General features: G+C 40.9%; 1 protein-coding gene across 1 annotated transcript in view; it reads left to right on the top strand.

Annotated features, from left to right (window-relative positions):
* The first annotated feature begins 1,965 nt into the window (after window positions 1-1,965).
* Window positions 1,966-20,570, top strand: part of SERPINB7 (serpin family B member 7) — a 62,674-nt gene continuing 44,069 nt past the window's right edge. The window contains exon 1 of the mRNA XM_008261388.5: window positions 1,966-2,052. The gene's annotated coding sequence lies outside the window, so the exon portion shown is untranslated. The remainder of the gene's footprint in view (window positions 2,053-20,570) is intronic.

The following is a 20,570-nucleotide window of genomic DNA, read 5'->3' as shown; positions in this document are numbered from 1 at the left end:
ATGACTCCCCAACATATCCATATCCTCATCCATGGAACCTGTAAAAATGTACCTGGCATCCTACAAGAATACTGTAGATGTGATGATTTAAGGATTTTGAAATGAGAACATAACATGGGTAATGTGACTGACAACATGTTGCAAAGGGATTTTTATAAGAGTAATAGGGGTTAAACCTGGGAGTACAGGTGGGAGCGATGGGATTTCAGTATGTGGAAAGGGGTCTCAGCAAGATTTCTAGCTATTTTAAAAAATACGTTATTTTGGCTGGCGCTGCGGCTCACTAGGCTAATCCTCCACCTGCGGCGCCGGCACCCCAGGTTCTAGTCCTGGTTGGGGCGCCGGATTCTGTCCCGGTTGCCCCTCTTCCAGTCTATTTCTCTCCTGTGGCCCCGAAGTGCAGTGGAGGATGGCCCAAGTGCTTGGGCCCTGCACCCGCATGGGAGACCAGGAGGAAGTACCTGGCTCCTGGCTTTGGATCAGTGCGGTGCGCCGGCTGCAGCAGCCATTGGAGGGTGAACCAATGGAAAAGGAAGACCTTTCTCTCTATCTCTCTCTCTACTGTCTACTCTGCCCGTCAAAAAAAAAAAAAGTTACTTATCATTAACTATAGTTAACCTACTGTGCAAAAAGAGAGCAGAACTCATTCTTCCTAGTTGATATACTGTACCTATTATAGTATATTCAGTACAATGGGAGATTTAAAACACCATGACCTGTTTCCTGTGTTCAGGAAAAGATCTTATAGAGATGACTTATAAGATGTAAAATTATATATAACAAGGGGGAAATTGAATAAAATTATATGATCAAACATATTATTAAGAAATAAAGGAATTAATGTGGGCTTTTGATAACATGGAAGGTGGTGCAGATTGTGACTTGAGGAGTTCCTTGAGTAATAGGTCCTGTACAGGGAGAAGACATTCTAGGTGGAGTACTTACACATCCAGGATGCTCCAGGGCTGTCTCAACCTATCATTATGGTAGCTATGGTCATCAAGTCCCTACAATGTACTATATACTTTACATGCTAATTATAATCCTCACAAATATAAAGTTACTAAAAATTGTCTCCATTTCTATAAAATGAATAAAGAAAGACACAGAAGTGCAGAGTAGCTTTCCAAAGGTAGTAGGGGTACAATGTGAGGAGCCAGATTTGAACCCAGTTCTGTGTGGTTCCAAAGCTTTCACTACCACATGACACCTCTTGTGTTCTGACATCAAACATACACTTCCCAGAGGATATATCCCAATATCTGACACAGAATGGGTGGTCTCTGCTGTGTGTGTATGTGGGCTGTCAGTTTTTCTCCAGAGTATCACGTTACCACTTGTTATTGTGAAAAACACCCGTATGTTGCAAGCTTATCATGAGATCTGAGACTTGAGTCACTTCATCCTTCAGGGATACCACTTGAACCCTAGATAATGACTGCCCTGGAAATGGATAAAGCAGAGGCATCCAACCTTAGTCTCGGGTGGAGGGTTGGGTTGTACCAATTCTGAACCCAGTGCTTGTCCCTTCTTGGCTCTGGCTCACTCGGATGTCCATCTGCTCCCCGTGTTCTCTTCTGCTGGCTCTCATTCTGGAGCCTGCCCTATGTCCAGTTCCACATCACTCAGATGGGCATGTGAAAAGAGTCTTCAGAAATTTTTGCTGCTTTTCTTTGCTGGGTTTCCTTCCTCATGAGCAGGGGAAGGATGAAGAACATGGCCCCATGACACTGCTCTATGTTTCTTGCTGAGTGAGGAGATGTCAGGTGCCTTCCAGAGCTGGACAGGAATGCCGGAGACCCTCCTTGGTGTCCCTTCCATGATTTCTTTCTTAGTGCAGTCTGGGAGGAGGGGAGGAACTTTTCATTCATTGCTGTCACCACCGCTGCGCTTGTCAGCAACCTCTCCCTTGGGAATTGAGCCAATGGGAAGTCTGGTGAATTTTCTCTGAACCTTGGCACAGGTATGTTGGGAGGAGTGCAGTCTTAGGAGGGAGGAGGCAGGAGGAACTGGAGCCCGACAGTGAAGGCCACAGAACTGCAGTGGGAGGAGGTGAGTGGCATTCTTATGTATGCTGGGTTATTCTAGGCTTCTAAATGTGCTCAAACTCCCAAAAAACGCATGAACAACCCTGGTGCCCAAGGCTTTGTAGGCTGCGAATGTTCCTCTACTGTCAAAGTGACAGCTTTGCATCCAGCATCTGGATTCCTGGCACTCAGACACCTCCTTGCTTGGTAAACCATACCCTCCTGTACTCCCGTGAAGTCATCTTAAGCTCACCTATCTGATGTCCAGTCTCCAAGGTGTTGTAGAGTGATCTTCATGATTAGAATGACAGTGGATGGCAGCATATATCACACTGGACAACGTGTTGAATATAGGAAATTGAGCTTTACTCTTTATGAGAAAAAAGCCTAGCAACTGCTGAACAGACCCTGAAGCTTATAAAAGATAACTTACACACCGACTACATGTAGTACCTGTAGCTGGGCTTTCTATCCCCAGGAGTAACAGCAATATTGTATAAATACCTGCAAATTAATTAATCAATATTAATTAGTACTTGATAGACTTGTTCAGAGTTCAAGGTCCTTCAATAAATCGAAAGCTGGGTAGAGCTGATATTTAGAATGTCTTTGTACCATGATTATTGTTTCTATAGTGAATTATAGCCTTGATATCTTGGCAAGTAGTTTTCCACTAAATACAAACCAACTGGAGAGTGAGTTGTTCATGTGGAGGAAAAGCACTATTTATATCTGTGGGGACCTAGCATCTGGAGCAGTTAGAATTATATTATAACAGCAGGAAACCTCACATGCAATCATAGTTGCATTTGGAGATTTTGATCAAAGGTGTGTAGCAGAGTTTTCAGTGCTATTTGATGAGAAGAGAAGCTTATATTCATATTGATACATAAAATCACATTGATTCCTTGACAGAGATGAAGTAAAATGATTCTAGGAGGTTTCTTCAAAAGAAGTATAAAGTTTCTTATTTGTCTTGAGTGCTTTAGTGGTCAGCTGATGGGAGATACAGGATGAAATCAATTCTACTCTAGGAGAATGTGTAGTGTCATGTCAGTGAAGGCTGTCATATCAGTGAAGGCTGGGTTTGGGTTTGGGCTTGAGTTTGGTAAAAGTAAACACACATTTCCTCCTTATTTTGAGAACAAGTCAGATATGTTTTCCTGCCTGAACTTGGTTGTGTAGTCATGCATAATGCTGAGTAGCACACCAATAAAGAGATAAAATCTCGTAGGTGACATTTAGTGGGGACAAGCCCCTGATACTATCAAAGGGATTTCCCTGGAGGAGTCAAAGGTGCTGGTCGTGGCTCATGCTGGTCATCAGGATGTCCAGAGAGAGGCTGGAACAAAGAGTGCTCAGCATCTGCATGTTCTTCATCTGGGTCCTTCCTTACGTCTCTGTGACCATTGCTACCTTCTCCCCTTCCTCCTGCCAGCTGGTGTTGGGACATCATGTCTACCAGCAAGCTGTTCACAGCCCCCCGCCCACAGCTCCCCAAAGCACCTTACAAATATTTCCACCATCACTTTCTCATAGTGTAGTCTAACTTTCAAGTTTACTTCTGGATTATGGGCCATTGTTGGGGCGGGACAGAGAAAGTGTCTTGATACTTCCCTAGTGCTCAGCAGTGTGTAAACTGAGGTGTTAAATTCAGTGGTGTTTCTTCATAACTAGAAACTTTTAACTTTTCCCCTATTTTTTATGGAATGATGGAAAAACACTCTTTGCTGCTTCTTTTCACCTCAGTACTCCCTGGCTTTCTTTGCTTCTGTGAGAAGTCAAAAGAAATTCATGGGCTGTAGGAGGCATGAATAGGGACAAAAATTGGGGAAACTAATAGCTTGATTCTACTTTCTTCCTACTCGTTTCCTTATACTGGTAGCTTGTTTCCCTGGGAGGCGCTGGAGTTTAGGGTGAGCTGATCAAAACTAAGTTGCAAAGCAGTGTCATTTAGAAAATGAGTTAGTGGGGCAAGCAGAGATCAACAGATCTGCAATTTGAGGCACTTTTAAAATATCTATTCAGCTACTGATAAGAATTGCATCACTTTATGAATGAAAGGCATAAAGATCTCAATATAAGGTAATCATACTAGCTTATGATTATGTTATTACCTATGGTAACAAGTGAAAACAAATAACAACGCATTTATATGCTTATTTATATTAACTTGGTCCTCTAAATCTGTGAACTCAGCATCTGTGGATTCAACAACCACAGACTGAAGATATTTTGAAAAAATTTCAGCTGAAAATGTGCTGACATTTTTTCTTGTCATTATTACCTAAGCAATGCAGAATAACAACTATTTATGGAGCATTTACATTGTCTTAGGTATTATAAGTCATCTAGAGATGATTTGAAGTGTACATAAGGATTGACAGATTGATAGATTCTATGCAAATGCTACACTATTTTATATAAAGGACTTGAGCACCTGCAAATTTTGGTTCCCCAGGGGTTTCCTAGAAACGATACCTATCTCACAAATTTCAAGAGATGACAATATACTTAGGATTTATACAAGAACTTAAAAGACTCTTTTTCTCAATGTGCACATATATTATGTAATAAGAAAATGCCTAAGGGGATGCAAAATAAAGACAAGAAATATTTTCTCCCACACGTTGATACCTGTATTAGTCTTAAATTGTGAAATTTAGCATGTGCCGGTTCCATAAAATCATTACATTCTGGGTGTGTGGAGTGTTTGGTTGGACTACAGGAACTTTTCTGTAGATCATGAAGTGACTTGTCATTTCTGCCCATGAGACATGAAGCAGCAGTCTGTGAGGGGTCATTTCCAGACACTCCTCTAAGATCCAGCAGAGCAATCACAGAAATCAGGGCTGCAAAGCCCAGTGCTCTTTAAAACCACACAGGATGTCAGTGGCCCATAAGACAGTGGGTTCAGGTCTCCTCTCCACCTTGGAGGAAATTGGGTGGATGATCAGAGTGAATGAAGGAGACTGCAAGATTTGAAGTCTTGAACAATTATGTAGGGCAGGCGGGCCTGGTGCTTGTTGGCTTCTTGCTAAAGTCGTCCAAAATTCTAGGTTTTGCTAGTTGTTTCTAGGGTCCTAGGATGGACTCTGTGTGTTCATTGTGTAATGAAATGGAGAAACTTACAAAGACTCCAATTGTTTTGTTGTGAATTAAAATTATTGGAATTAAAATCTTTCTTCCCTTGAAGTCTTTACCTCTTTCTATATTAAGTACCATTACCAATTTGAAAGTTTTTCTTCCATGATAAGAGTAACACAGAAATTTTCTTTATTCTTGTCTAATAAATTTATTCATCTTCAAAAAGAAAATTTTGATGCTGCATTCTATATTGGACGTCAATTCTGTTCCATGCATATCCTTGGAAAAGCAATTGAGTAGCTTGAAATTTCATTTCCAAGTTGCAAAGTGGGAATGATAGCATAAGCTAAATAGTGGTAATAATGCCAGTGCTTATGAGGGTCAATTGGGATGCTAATTTACTATTTTTGTTTGCTAGGCTGAATTGGTGCAATAGTTTTTGATTGCAAAGCAGATACAGATTTGCCAAGAAGAGACTGTGTGCTTTGCCAAGGCCTTTAGCCCACACCTGACTTGCAGAGTACTGTTTAATTCTCTAGGGTAGGGGTTGGCAAACTCTGGTTCTCAATCTAAACCTAGTTCACCATTTATTTTGTAAATAAAGTTTTATTGGAACACAGATATGTCTATGTGTTTACTTATTATCTTTGTCTGATTTCTTGCCACAACCAAAAAATGAAGTTGCAACAAATGATCCTATAGACTACAAAGCCAAAAATGTTTTTAAAAAATATTTATTTACTTTTATTTTCATCTATTTGGTGGAGTCAGAGAGAGAGAGAGAGAGAGAGAGAGAGAGAGAGAGAGAATCTTCCATGTGCTTATTCACTCAGAAGACAGGACTGGGCCAGGCTGAAGCCAGGAGCCAAACTCCATCTGGGTCTCCCATATGGATGACAGGGACACAAGTACTTGTGCTATTGTCTACTGTTTCCCAGGATGCACACCTGCAGGAAGCTAGATCAGAAGCAGAGTAGCCAGGACTTAAACCAGGTGTGCTGCTATGAGATGTTGATGTCTCAAGAGCTTGCTTAATCCACTGTACCACAACAAATGCTCCTCTTACTCCCAGTATATTTGGTCCCTTACAGAAAACGTTTGCTAGCCTCTGTTATCAGGATTTCCAGATGAAACACTCTGTAAGCTTCTACAGTGCATTGTTTAATTTTTTTATTTAATTGTAAGCATTGGGTCATATGCTAAGCAGAATATTAGCAGAGCTCCTCTTCAGGCTCACAATCTACATTGTCTTCTTGATGAGGTTTAGTTACCAAGGATCCTCTCCTTTTTACTTGTTCATCCCTAATCTGCTCTTTCAAACACAAATAGTTTCACCAGGAAGATGTGCTGTCCTTGTATTTTAGCAAGCATTTCTTCATCCAAAATGTAACTGTCACATTGCTAAGTTCTCAGGGCATGTAGACTCTCTCTATCTCTGTATCTGTCTCTATGTCTCTATGTCTCTCATACAGCAGCACATGCACACGCTCACAGACACACATACATCCTGTATCACTGGTATTGCCAACTTAGCCTGATATAAGGAGACAAAAAAGGCATGACCAATGTGATATGTTCACAGATATTAAGCCCCAGAAAATTTCCATGACCATAATGTATCCTAACTGACCAATGATGCCTAGAGCCAGATACCACTATAGCAATGAGTTCTTCTTGAAAAGTACCACATGGGACTTAAATGTGATAGTGGCCAAACTTTTACTGTCTAAAACAGACAGGTTATTATCAAGTGGAGCAAAAAGCCCTGAGCTCCTTTCTATTTTAATAAAAATTATTCATTTCTCTCTCTCTCTCTCTCTCTCTCTCACACACACACACACACACACACACACACACACGGGGTGGGGGATCTTCCATCCTCTCCATCCTCTAGTTCATTTCCCAAATGCCTGCAACAGCCATGTCTGAGCCAGGCTGAGGCCAGGAGCCAGGAACTCCATCCAGGTTTTTCATGTGGGTGTCAGGAAGTGAAACACTTGGGTCATCACCTGATGCTTCACAGGCACATTATCAGGAAGACGGATCCGAAGCAGAGGTGGGAATCGATCTTAGACACTCCAATGCGGTCGTCCCAGATGGTGGCTTAACTGGCTGCATCACAATGCCTGCCCTACGAACTCCAAGAGGCTCTCTGCTTCACTGGAGCACTCAGGAACCTGCCCACATCTGGAAACTCACACTAAATGAAAGCGATTACTTATTTTTTTAAAGATTTATTTATTTATTTGAAAGGCAGAGTTACAGAGAGGCAGAGGCAGAGAGAGATAGAGATATGCCCTCTGCTGGTTCACTCCCCAGCTGGCCACAACGGCCGGAGCTCCGCGGATCCAAAGCCAGGAGACAAGAGCCCCCTCCAAGTCTCCCATGCGGGTGCAGGGGCCCAAGGACTTGGGCCATTTTCCACTGCTTTCCCAGGCCATAGCAGAGAACCGGACCAGAAGTGGAGCAGCCAGGACTCGAACCAGCGCCCATATGGGATGCCGGCACTGTAGGTGGCGGCTTTATCTGCTACGCTACAGCGCTGGCCTCAGTGTTTACTTATTGTCAGCCATTCTCAAACCTTCTGTAGCTGGGTCTGGGAGAAGCAGTGGTTGACAATAGGAAGGTGCATCCAGAGTAATTATAAGGAAACAATATTTTAGGGTCTTCCCCCTCAAATGATGATTTCCTCTTATAACATGTAGAATAGTAGACAACTCAGCATCCCTGGTGGCAATTTGTGCTAGGCACACTCCCTTCCAACACCAGTTCTTTCAGCAAAAAGGGTATACCCATGAGGATTCCACACAGGACCCACGCTTACTGAAAGCAAAGAGCAGGAATTTTGCTACTTGGCTAAGGTCCAAGAGTTTTAGTATGAAGCCATACATATTTAGAAAAAAATTCAAAGGAATGTCAAGACTTGAGTAGAATCATCACTGGAAGCAAACCTAGTTCTTGGTGAGTAGCTACGGAGAGTGAGTCTGACCACAGACAGCCCCCAGTACCAGTGTAACTGACCCCGAGCATAGTGAGTGTACGCTAACCCATACTTGCCATTACTATGAACAGGCTCTACCAACTGTTCTATTATATCCTTCTGTTCTGATTTTCATACCCTGCCTGCCATCTTGTCTTATTTTTGTATTTCATTAAAAAATGTTAGCACCCATTGACTAAATTTATTTCATTCTTTCCAATGGATAGTAACCTGCAGTTTGAAAAATAAGGTTTAAAGTCATATGAGCATTACTAATTCTTGCCGACTAAAACTGATAATTCCAAAATAATTTTTACTTTCCTTCACTCATAATAACACAGGGACTTAACTGAGTGCACTGAGACCACTTTGGGCATGCACATTTGTTTTCCTTCTAAGACATTTTCTTTAAAACAGATCCTATTTATTTTTATTTTGTTAGCCCGCTTTTATTTTTCTTTCTCTCCCCTTTTCTGTCTTTGACCACCAGCTCCATTGGTATCTTTAAGGGCTGCCTTATTCTCTGCTGTCCCCAAGCCAGCAAATGTTGTCCCTGCTTCTTGGCTGCCCCTCTAGGATGTGATGGTTTGCATTTATTGGGTGTCCAAACATCATCCCCTGTGGTACTTTTCATGTTGATGTGTCACTGCTTGTAAACTGCCCCCTTAGCAGATTCTGGGCCCTTGGAGGGCAAGCACGGTGTCTCTTTCTCCACAGCATCCTTACACTGAAGAATAAAACCCAGCACCTACTAGGCCAATAATGAAAATCTGCTCATTGCATGAGTGGAGGAATGAGTCTACTCACAGGAAGGGGGAAAGTCCGCAGATGAAGGATTAGAATGGGAGACTTACTAAAATAAATTCTATTAGTTAATATTTTTTGGCTTCCTGTACATAGCCAAGAATGTCTATGGTATTTCCCTTTGAAACAACTTGGTGGCATTTTTTATTATCTCTGGAAATATGGTCTTTGTACTGATTCAGAACTCACTTGCCTAATATAGTCCACTCTTATTGAGTCTGATTTGTAGATTGTTATGTGTGAGTATCAGGTGCCAGGAGACATTGAGGCCTCATGGGTATGCTTATGGGATAAAGGGTATGGGAAGGGATTAAGGATCCTATCTTTAGGTATTTTTATGAAAAACAGCAACATACGTGCCAGGGATCCAGTGTGCCTGCTTTCCCTGACGTGGTTCTGAATTGTGCATTTTGGCTGTCTTAGCCAGTTCACAGGGCACTTGATTGATGCAAATGAGCAATTAGCCTTGATTCTCCAACAGATGTCTCCTCACAGGAGAACTATCCATGAGGAAGTATTTCTTTTCCCACAATGGTATTTCAAGGCAAAATCTACACAGATTCCTTCAGAATAATCCTATATCCATGGGTTATAACTTGTTATCTTACGTTAACTTTAACATGGTCAATGAATTTCAGATAACACAACATGGGACAAAATGCTTCACAATTCTGGATCTCAGGATTCTCATCAGTGAAATGAGATCACTTAGTCCATTTTTTATGTCTGCAATTTCATTTATTTAAGAACTATTTTAGTGTCTTCTCTGTGCCTAGATAGGGGGCCTAACAATTATAACAAAGTTTCAGTTTTCATCCTGATGGTGACAACCTGTGACAGGGTCTTAAGAACAAAAAGAGGCTGGACCTTTTCAAAAATTGTAAGGTGAGTCTAGATGAGCTTTAGGGAGTATATAGTTTTTAAAATAAAACAATAGAAATCTATTCTATTATTTTGAGGGCAAGAAAACTGAAATCAAGGAGTTGGCATAGCTAACCTTCCCTTGAAGGGTCTAGCAAACTTCCTTGACGGCTTTTGGGAGTTTCTGGTGGCTCCAAGCTTCCTTAATTGCTAACATATCATTTCAATGTCTGTCTCTTTCTTCATGCATCTTTTATTCTGCCCCGTTGAGTCTGATATTTCTTTCTTCCTTCCCTTATAAGGGTGCCAGTCATTGAATTCAGGGCCCACCTGTGTATTTCAGGATGATCTTATCTCAAAATTCTTATTTAAGTTGGCAAGCACCTTATTTCCAAGTCAAATCATGCTCACAGGCATGTTGGTGTTGGGCATATCTATTTGAATGACACAATTTGACCTGTTACACAGAGTGAAGAGGACAATGTTGGAGAAGAGTGGGCACAGTCAGATCATGCAAGGACTTTAAGGAGAATACAGACAAGTGTTTGAAGGGCTCCCAGGAGAGGTGTAACAAGATCTACCTTTTGTCTAAAGACGATCACTCTGGGTATGGGAGGAAGAGGCACGTCCTGTGAGGAGACATTGCAAGAATTCAGGTGAAAGTGGTTGTGACTGAGACTAAGTCTCTGGAGAGATGATGGGAAGTGGCCAGAACTGAGACAGATTTTGGAGGAGGAATCTGAAGCAGCTGGCAGTGGATTTCATGAGACCAGGAGAGAAGAGAATGAAAGAGCACTGTTAGATTTCATACTCTAACCACTGGGCTGATGGAAGTGCACTTTACTGAGACAGGGAGGCTGGAGGGAGGAGCAAGTAGGAAGGAAGAATCCAAATGCGTATTTTTACGTGAGAGGGTTTGATACTCCTGTGAGATGTTAAGAACACGTTGGATATAGGAGTCCAAGGAGAGCATAGGTTGGGGATATGGATTTGGGAGTCGTCTAGGGTGAGTGTGACTGTAACTATTGGGGGTGTGTGAGTCTTCTCAGGTGAGATTCAGAAAAGGAGAGGCACAGGTATCTGCAGCGTAAAGGGATCAAGAGGAGGCAGCAAAGATACTGCAAGGACCTAGTGTAGCTCCCATTTGCCTTTTATCTGGCTCAGAGGAATCTTGTGTGTGGCAACAGGAAAAGCAGGAAAATAAGCACTAGAAGGCCTGTTTTGTTCATAAGTCAGCCCTCACTTCTGCGGTTTTGAGCACCTGCTTTCTTCAGAACCAAGTACTTTGGATATCATTACCTTTTGAAAAAGATATGTAAAATAGTGTTTTATCAATCTTTTTCTTTTTCTTTTTTTTAACTTTTATTTAATGAATATAAATTTCCAAAGTACGGCTTATGGATTACAATGGCTTCCCCCCCATAACATCCCTCAAACCGCAACCCTCCCCTTTCCCACTCCCTCTCCCCTTCCATTCACATCAAGATTCATTTTCGATTCTCTTTACATACAGAAGATCAGTTTAGCATACATTAAGTAAAGATTTCAACAGTTTGCTCCCACACAGAAACATAAAGTGAAAAATACTGTTTGAGTACTAGTTATAGCATTAAATCTCAATGTACAGCACACTAAGGACAGAGATCCTACATGAGGAGTAAGTGCACAGTGACTCCTGTTGTTGACTTAACAAATTGACACTCTTGTTTATGGCATCAGTAATCACCCTAGGCTCTTGTCATGAGCTGCCAAGGCTATGGAAGCCCCCTGAGTTCACCGACTCTGATCATATTTAGACAAGGCCATGGTCAAAGTGGAAGTTCTCTCCTCCCTTCAGAGAAAGGTACCTCCTTCTTTGATGACCCGTTCTTTCCACTGGGATCTCACTCACAGAGATCTTTCATTTAGGTTTTTTTTTTCCCCAGAGTGTCTTGGCTTTCCATGCCTGAAATACTCTCATAGGCTTTTCAGCCAGATCCGTATGCCTTAAGGGCTGATTCTGAGGCCAGAGTGCTGTTTAGGACATCTGCCATTCTATGGGTCTGCTGTGTATTTCACTTCCCATGTTGGATCATTCTCTCCCTTTTTTATTCTATCAGCTAGTATTTGCAGTCTTATTTATGTGCTCCCTTTGGCTCTTAGTCCTATCATTATGATCAATTGTGAACAGAAATTGATCACTGGGACTAGTGAGATGGCATTGGTACATGCCACCTTGATGGGATTGAATTGGAATCCCCTGGTATGTTTCTAACTCTACCGTTTGAGGTAAGTCAGCTTGAGCATGTCCCGAATTGCACATCTCTTCCCTCTCTTATTTCCACTCTTATATTTAACAGCGATCACTTTTCAGTTAAGTTTCAACACTTGAGAATAACTGTGTATTGATTACAGTATTCAACCAAAAGTATTAAGTAGAACAAACAAACAAAAAATACTAAGAGGGATAACGTATTAAGTTGTTCATCAACAGTCAGGGCGAGGGCTGATCAAGTCACCGTTTCTCATAGTGTTCATTTCACTGTAACAGGTTTCCTTTTTGGTGCTCAGTTAGTTGTCAGCTATCAGGGAGAACAAGTGGTATTTGTCCCTTTGGGATTGGCTTATTTCACTCAGCATAATGTTTTCCAAATTCCTAACAGGGATCACTTTTCAGTTAAAATTTAAACACCTAAGAATAATTGTGTGTTAATTACAGAGTTCAACAAATGGTACTAGAACAAAAAAAATACTAAAATGGATAAAGTATTACATTGTACATCAACCGTCAGGACAAGAGCTGATCGAGTCACTGTTTCTCATAGTGTCCATTTCACTTCAACAAGTTTCCCCTTTGGTGCTCAGTTAGTTGTCACCAGTCAGGGAGAACATATGATATTTGTCCCTTTGGGACTGGCTTAATTCACTCAGCATGATGTTTTCCAAATTCCTCCATCTTGTTGCAAATGACCAGGTTTCGTTGTTTTTGACTGCTGTATAGTATTCTATAGAGTACATGTCCCATAATTTCTTTATCCAGTCTACTGTTGATGGGCATTTGGGTTGGTTCCAGGTCTTAGCTATTGTGAATTGAGCTGCAATAAACATTAATGTGCAGACAGCTTTTTTGTTTGCCAATTTCATTTCCTTTGGGTAAATTCCAAGGAGTGGGATGGCTGGGTTGAATGGTAGGGTTATCTTCAGGTTTCTGAGGAATCTCCAGACTGACTTCCATAGTGGCTTAACCAATTTGCATATCAATCTTTTTCAAAATATTCATTTATTTATTTGAAAGGCAGAGTTACAGAGAGGCAGAGGCAGAGAGAGTGAGAGAGAGAGAGAGAGAGTTCTTCTGCCTGCTGGTTTACTCACCACATGCTGCAACGGCTGGAGCTGCACTGATCTGAAGCCAGGAGCCAGGAGTTTCTTTCAGATCTCCCATGTGGGTGCAGGGTTCCAAGGACTTGGGCCATCTGCTGCTGCTTTCCCAGACCATAGTAGAGAGCAGTATCAGAAGTGGAGCAGCCAGGTCTTGAGAACTGGCACCCATATTGGATGCCGACACTGCCGGTGGCAGCTTTATCCGCCATGCTACAGTGCCAGCCCTGTGTTTTATTAACCTTGGCCTTCTTGTATACAAATGTTTGTGAGAAGTCATTTAATATATGACGTCTTTCATTGCATTCAGCAATACATTCATTCTTATTTCTCTATTATCATTATCTGTCAGAAGGCAAGAATTTTGCTTAAATATTGAATATAACTACATTCATGCCAGTACTATTGGAAGATAAGTGTGGATTAGGATGTAAATGGTATTTTATTAACATTAGGCCTTATCCTTGTTTTTTAGATTGTGTAAGATAAAAGGGGATTTTGTGCTATTGTTATCTGGTATTAAGCACATTTGTCACTTTGGGATTTGGATGCAATTGGGTTGGTTAAAGTAAAAGGATGAGTGAAAACCTTTTGGGGACAAGGACTGAGCACCACTGTTGCTATAACACAAATTTGTGCTTTTCATTATCAAGATATTTATGTATTGTTTCTGAGTTGTCACAGGGAGTGTCGAAAATTCTGTATCTCTACCCTGTAGCTTTGTGCTTCAATATTCCCTTCTAGTAATTTCTTTAAATAAGTATACATGGTATGCTATCAAGTAGAAACAAACAATGCTTTCTCCAGAAAGTAATTTTGTCATTAGAATAAACTTATACAGGGTTTTTGTTGTTATTATTTAAAGCTTTTCAACCTAAGATAATTTCATATAATTTTCTAGTATTTAAAAATTGGTAAATAACACACATTATATTTATAAAATGTCTAACCATAGTTCTGTTTTGAAGTAATCCAGAAACTAAATTTGGTAGTGTTCAAATTCATCAGGTGCTTAAAAGAAAGGATCGTTACTAAAATTTAAGTAGCTGATTAGAAGTCATCATAGGATTATAAAGGATTTATGAGGAGTTATATAAGTTTTAGAAAGTCAGAGAAGGAGGATAGGGGCAAAACAACCATAACTTAGGGTGAGTCACAGTTTTCATTTCTTTTGATTTGGGTTCAGTGAGCGAGAAATTACTGGCCAGTGGGCAAAGAAATACTATAATTAGTTTCTTTTGTTAAGGACCATGTCCTTTGTCACATCATGCACTAATTAGGTTATTTTACTAAAGCAAGGATTAATTTTTGCCATCTTAAGTCCTTACATCTCACCATGTGACACTTTGAGAATTCCATGACTTGAGAAATTCTTCCAGGTTGAGGAGCCCAGAAAAGAACAAGTTTGACCTGTGTTACTAAATAGGTCACAATAAGGAATTGCATTACAATTACAATTGTGTAGCATTTCACAAGTTATGAAAGCAGAAACTCCGCATGCCATTTATATGGTATGAGCTAAGTTAAAGACAGGCTCTACAGAGAAACTTACCCAACCTTCAGAGGAGAAGAGATGAGTTCTTCCAAGAGCTAGACTCTAGTGACTAATGGCTGATTGGATATGCTTGGATGAATGTGTCTCAGTCATTTACAGCCTTGATTCCAAATGCCTGGGGTAGAGTAGTGATAGGGAATCCAGGTCCCCCATGTGGATGGCAGGAATCCAAGTACTTTAGCTATCATCTGCTGCCTCCCGGAATACACATTAGCAGGAAGCTGGAACTAGAAGTGGAGCCAAGACTTGAACCCAGGTACTCCAACATGGGATGCAGGCATTCCAAGTGATGTTTTAACCAGTGTGTCAAACACCCATCCCTGAAACATACTTTAACTAGACTATTCTAATGGCGACAAGTGGACATATAAATGGCACAGAGCATAGCTTAGAAATAGATTATTATGTAATTAAAATTTAGCTTGTAAAGAATGAATGTCACAGATTTTTGAGGGAAAAGGAGGTTTAAATAAATAATAACAGTATTATTTATGAATGTTACTAATATGAATATTTAATCGTATCATATACAAAATTAAAAAAGAATAAACCAAACACCTGGATGAATAATTAGGCATCAAATCACAGAGCAAAGAAGCAGTTTTTAAAGATAGTATACAGTAAACCATATGTGTATTAACTAACATAATATAAATTATGTTCATGCAAAAATTATCACTGAAAAATTAAAAGGCAAATAATAATTGGAACAATCTCTTTATGGTAAATAAAATTTCTTATTCTTATATTTCTAAAGAATTAGCATAAATTAAAGGCTAAATATTCTGTGGAAAAACAGAGGAAAGGTCAAATATAAATGATTAATAAAAATACTCAGCTTTTTCAGCTCCTTTCTTACTCATCTTTAACTTCCTTCTGCTGATTCAGTCATTACCTACCAAGGTCTAATTGTGCTCTATTGACACTCATCTTAAAAACACACATTGATCATTGACCCGTATTCCCTCCAGGGAGCAGTGAATCTTTCAGCTTATGATTGTAGCAAACCTTTTGAAAGAGTGATCAAGCACGTGCTTTCTTCATATCTTCAACTCATTCGATCTTTATCCTTCCCCAAAATAGCCCTCACTTCCACTGTTGTGCCCAAACTTAAACGCTGTAAGGTCAGCACCGTATTACTGAGTCCAGTAGACAAGTTTCCCAGCAGCCCTCTTGGAACATCCTAAATATTCCCTCTTTTTCAAAAGACTCTCAACTCTTGAACTCACTGAAACCACCACACCCAGGTCTCTCCTTCTTAGATTTCTCCTTTTGAGTCTCCTGTGATGGATCCACACCCCCTTGTTCAACCCCCAAATGTTTGGAGTGGTTGTACTCTGCATTGGGTCCTTTCCTTTAACTTTCGATGATGGCAGCTGTTCTTGGAACTTCCAGGACCAAATTTGCATAACAAATTAAGACTCTCTTATGTTCCCAGACTATCAAGACAAGTGCCTCAAACTTAAGTCTCTAAATCACAGTATTCTCCATTATTTCCCACATGTTAATAAATGTTTGAACACTTATTCAACTATTAGGGCTATAAATCCAAATTCTGTCTTGTTTCTTCCATATTTTTCATTTCCTATATCAAATCCTTCAATGTTGCTTGCAGATTCTACCTCTAAAATATTCTTAAGTACTGTTACTTCCCCCCATCTTTAATGTCATTCCTTGGGCTACATCACTATTATGTCTTTTCTTGACTGTTAAAAACAACCTCTTATTTTGTTTTGTTTCACTTTATTTTTTATTTGTTTATTTATTTATTTTTTTTGACAGGCAGAGTTAGACAGAGAGAGAGAGACAGAGATAAAGGTCTTCCTTCTGTTGGTTCACCCCCTAAATAGCAGCTACGGCCAGCACGCTGCGCCGATCTGAAGGCAGGAGCCAGGTGCTTCTTCCTGGTCTCCCATGCGGGTGCAGGGCCCAAGCACTTGGGCCATCCTCCACTGCCTTCTGGGGCCACAGCAGAGAGCTAAACTGGAAGAGGAGCAACCGGGACAGAACAGGTGCCCTGACCAGGACTAGAACCCCGGGTGCCGGCATTGCAGGCGGAGGATTAGCCAAGTGAGCTGCGACACCGGCTTGTTTCACTTTATTTGCTATGCTTTAATTATTGTCCAATTCTGATCTGTTCTTTACGAACAGCTGGAGTGTTCTTTATAAAGCAAAACAGAGGCAGGCCTTTGACATGGTATATAAAACACAATTTAGGAAGACTAAGTTCCTGGGTTTGAGTCACAACTCTGTCCCCAGTTCTACTTTCCTGCTAATGTGTACCCTGGCTAGCAGCAAGTGATGGCTCAAACACTTGGGTCCCTGCCACCCAAGTGAGAGACCCACACTGAATATTAAACCAGTTAATTGGAGCTCTCTGTCTCTCAAGTAAATAAATAAAGAATAAAATAAGAAAAAGCCATTTTCGTTCTTAATATATTTCCTGGTTTCCTTTCCCACTGAGGATAAAATCCAAGTTCCACTGATGGTGCACAGCCTCTCATCATCTGAGCCTCATTCTCTGAGCCCTTTATATCACATGCTGCTCTTCTTGCTGCTCCTTCTTTCCAGATACTCTCTCCCTTCCAGATACTCTCTCCCTTCCAGATACTCTCTCCCTTCCAGTTCACCTCACTACTCCCTCCCCAACAAAACTACCTGGTTTACATTTACTCACAATTTAATCATAACTCAGTGGTTTTTAAGATTTATTTATTTACTTTGAAAGTCAGAGTTACACACAGAGAGAAGGAGAGGCAGAGAAAGAGAGAAAGAGAGAGAGAGAGAGAGAGAGAGAGAGAGAGAGAGAGGTCTTCCATGCATTGATTCACTCCCCAGCTGGCCGCAACGGAGCTGCGCTGATCCGAAGCCAGGAGCTAGGAGCTTCCTCCGGGTCTCCCATGTGGGCTTGGGCCATCTCTACTGCTTTCCCAGGCCATAGCAGAGAGCTGGATCAGAAGTGGAGCAGCCAGGACTCGAACCAGCGCCCACATGGGATGCTGGCACTGCAGGCGGTGGCTTTGCCTGCTACGTCACAGCGCTGGCCCCCATTCAGTGGTTATTATTTCCTTGGCAAGGCTTCCCTTGACTGTGCAGTCTAAATGAGTGATTCTCATTCCATTATTGTTTTTCTAGAAACCATTTTTTTTAAAACTTTAGTACACTCTTATTAGTGTGTGACTGTGTTTCATATGTTAGGATTAATTTGGCACATTTCGAGCTACTGATAAACAGTGTTTTCTCATGTAAGTAGAAGTTCAGAGTCAGAGCAGAGATTTCTGGCATTCCATTTAGTGGCTCAAAGCTATGGGGATAACAGTCTCTGATTTCTTTGTTCTTTCTTGCATGGTTGCCTCTTGATCACAAGGAGGTTGTTTACCCCCAGCATCCTACATTCCATGCAAGAAGGCAGGAAAAGAGCAAAGAACAAGACAGGCACACAACAACTGAATCATCTTTATTTTCCAAAAGTCTACTGGAAGCCCCACCTAGCAGCATCAACTTGTATTATTATCGACCAGAATGTAGATACATGTTCACCTCATCTGCAAGGACAGCAGGAAATAAAGAATGTTTAACTGGACACAAAGGCTTCCCTCTATAAAATCTGGGCCAGCGCCGCGGCTCACTAGGCTAATCCTCCACCTTGCGGCGCCAGCACACCGGGTTCTAGTCCCAGTCGGGGCGCCGGATTCTGTCCTGGTTGCTCCTCTTCCAGGCCAGCTCTCTGCTGTGGCCAGGGAGTGCAGTGGAGGATGGCCCAAGTCCTTGGGCCCTGCACCCCATGGGAGACCAGGATAAGTACCTGGCTCCTGCCATTGGATCAGCGCAGTGCGCTGGCCACAGCGCGCCAGCCACGGCAGCCATTGGAGGGTGAACCAACGGCAAAGGAAGACCTTTCTCTCTGTCTCTCTCTCTCACTGTCCACTCTGCCTGTCAAAAGAAAAAATCTGGTTTATTTAGAAGGAAAAGAGATAAAAAAATATTGGGTAGGCAATTAACATTCTGAGCCACAGGACTATATTTATTAAAATGCCTATTTTTTGCATTAGATCCTAAATTTGTTAAACAAGGAATTATGTTTTATTTTGTAAAAAATGCATACTCACACTATACTAAGCACTCAATAAATTGTTGAATAAAAAACTATAATGGGCGATTATAGTATAGCATTTCCTGAACATGCCAGTCCAGGGATGATTCATTGGGCAGATTTTTCTATTAAAGGCTACACTTCTGCTAGTGCTCTTCTGAATCATGTTATAGCCTGTCCATTGTAGCATTTTTCTTTTGATTCCATCACCATTCTAGCCTATTAATTATCCCTCTATTAGATTATTCCTGTGAGCAAACAAGATCTTTCAGTATCTTTCAGTTTAAAAAATACTGATCCTACATTGCTTTAATATCCTTAATATCAAAACTTCTTGAAAGTGGTGTCCATAATAATGTCTCCTCACCTCCCATTCTCTTCTTGGTTCACTGTTCAGGACTTCGGTCCTCACAGCTACATATTTAGTACTCAGTTCATGATCTCTCCTCTATGCTCACAAGAACTGCTTTCCCAGAATCACTTAACCCAGATGACTACGCTCTCCACGTGTTTCTTTCTGGGACCAATGACTTCCTTTTTCTCCTGGTGACTCTTTTTTAGTACTTTCTACTGGCTTCATCTCTTCACCTCCTTCAACTTGGAGGACTTCCAAGCTCCTCCTATGGTCCTCTACTCCAATTTGGTGTCTGTTCCTACATGACATCATTCAGTGCCAGGGAGTTGCAATGATCAGTATGCTAATTGCTACATTCCCAATTCCAGTTCTGATATACAACCTGACTGGGAATAACTATCTACTGACATAACCATCTAGATGATGGTTCAAATTATCACATTATCAAAACAGAACTTTTAATTCTCTCCAGTTTTTCCTATTTAAATAAAAAGCATGACATTTATCTACCTAGTTACTCAACCAGAGAATCTTGATTGAAGTGCTTCTTTCTTCTACTCTTTCCTTCACCTTCCACATCCAATTTTCCAGTAAGTTCTGCTGAATATTCCTCAACATTGAGTAAATTCACCTGCTTTTCCTCATCTCCACTGTTAGAACTCTGTTCAAAGTCATGATCATTCCTCTTATTTGAACATGCTAGATGCCCAAGGTTCTTGTTTCCATTGTCGTCTTTTCCAATCCAATCTTCATATAACAACCAGAATAATTTGCTTTTCTCTTAAAGTATTTTTTATTTTGACTTCTTTAAAATTACACAAAATTTGCAAAAATCAGGTCAGAAAGCTCCTCTACATCTCCCACCACCATCCTCTTCTGCTGATATCTTAGATAAGCATAGTACAATGAGCAAAACTGAGTAAATAGTGTTGATATTAATAGTAAATAGTTGATACGATAATCCACAAGGCAAAATTTCACCAGTTAGTACATTGTTTTTCTCACTAGAATCCTACCCTGGCTCCCACATTGCGTTTATAGTTTTAAACTCTTGCAGTCTGACATTTCATTATTTTTCTTTTTTTGCCATGACCTTAATACTTTTGAAAACTACTGACCAGTTATTTGTTGAACGTTCCTCAATTTGGGCTTCTATGATGCTTTTCATCAGAATGAGGTCATGTACTTTGGGTAAGAACACCACAGAAATGGTGTAACGTTCATGATATCAATGTTTCTATTGTTAGTGGTGTAAGTCTTGATTCCCCAGCTCTGATTGCAGCATGGAGGAAGATGCCTCTGCCTGGGGAAGGAGAAGGGCTTGACTCTCAGTGCCAGGTGCACTATAATAAAATTCAGTCAGACTGAGCCAAGCGGCTCCTGCCTCCAGGCTGCACCTGCAGCAAGGAGTCACAGGACTTTTGAGATTCAGTTCCAGACTGGTAATGTAC

The sequence above is a fragment of the Oryctolagus cuniculus genome, chromosome 10, assembly GCF_051225735.1.
Source record: "Oryctolagus cuniculus isolate XC-2025 breed Fujian yellow rabbit chromosome 10, ASM5122573v1, whole genome shotgun sequence".
Classification (NCBI taxonomy): Eukaryota; Metazoa; Chordata; class Mammalia; order Lagomorpha; family Leporidae; genus Oryctolagus; species Oryctolagus cuniculus.
Note: the sequence above shows the minus strand (reverse complement) of the source record. Positions and strands in the feature narration are given on the sequence as shown.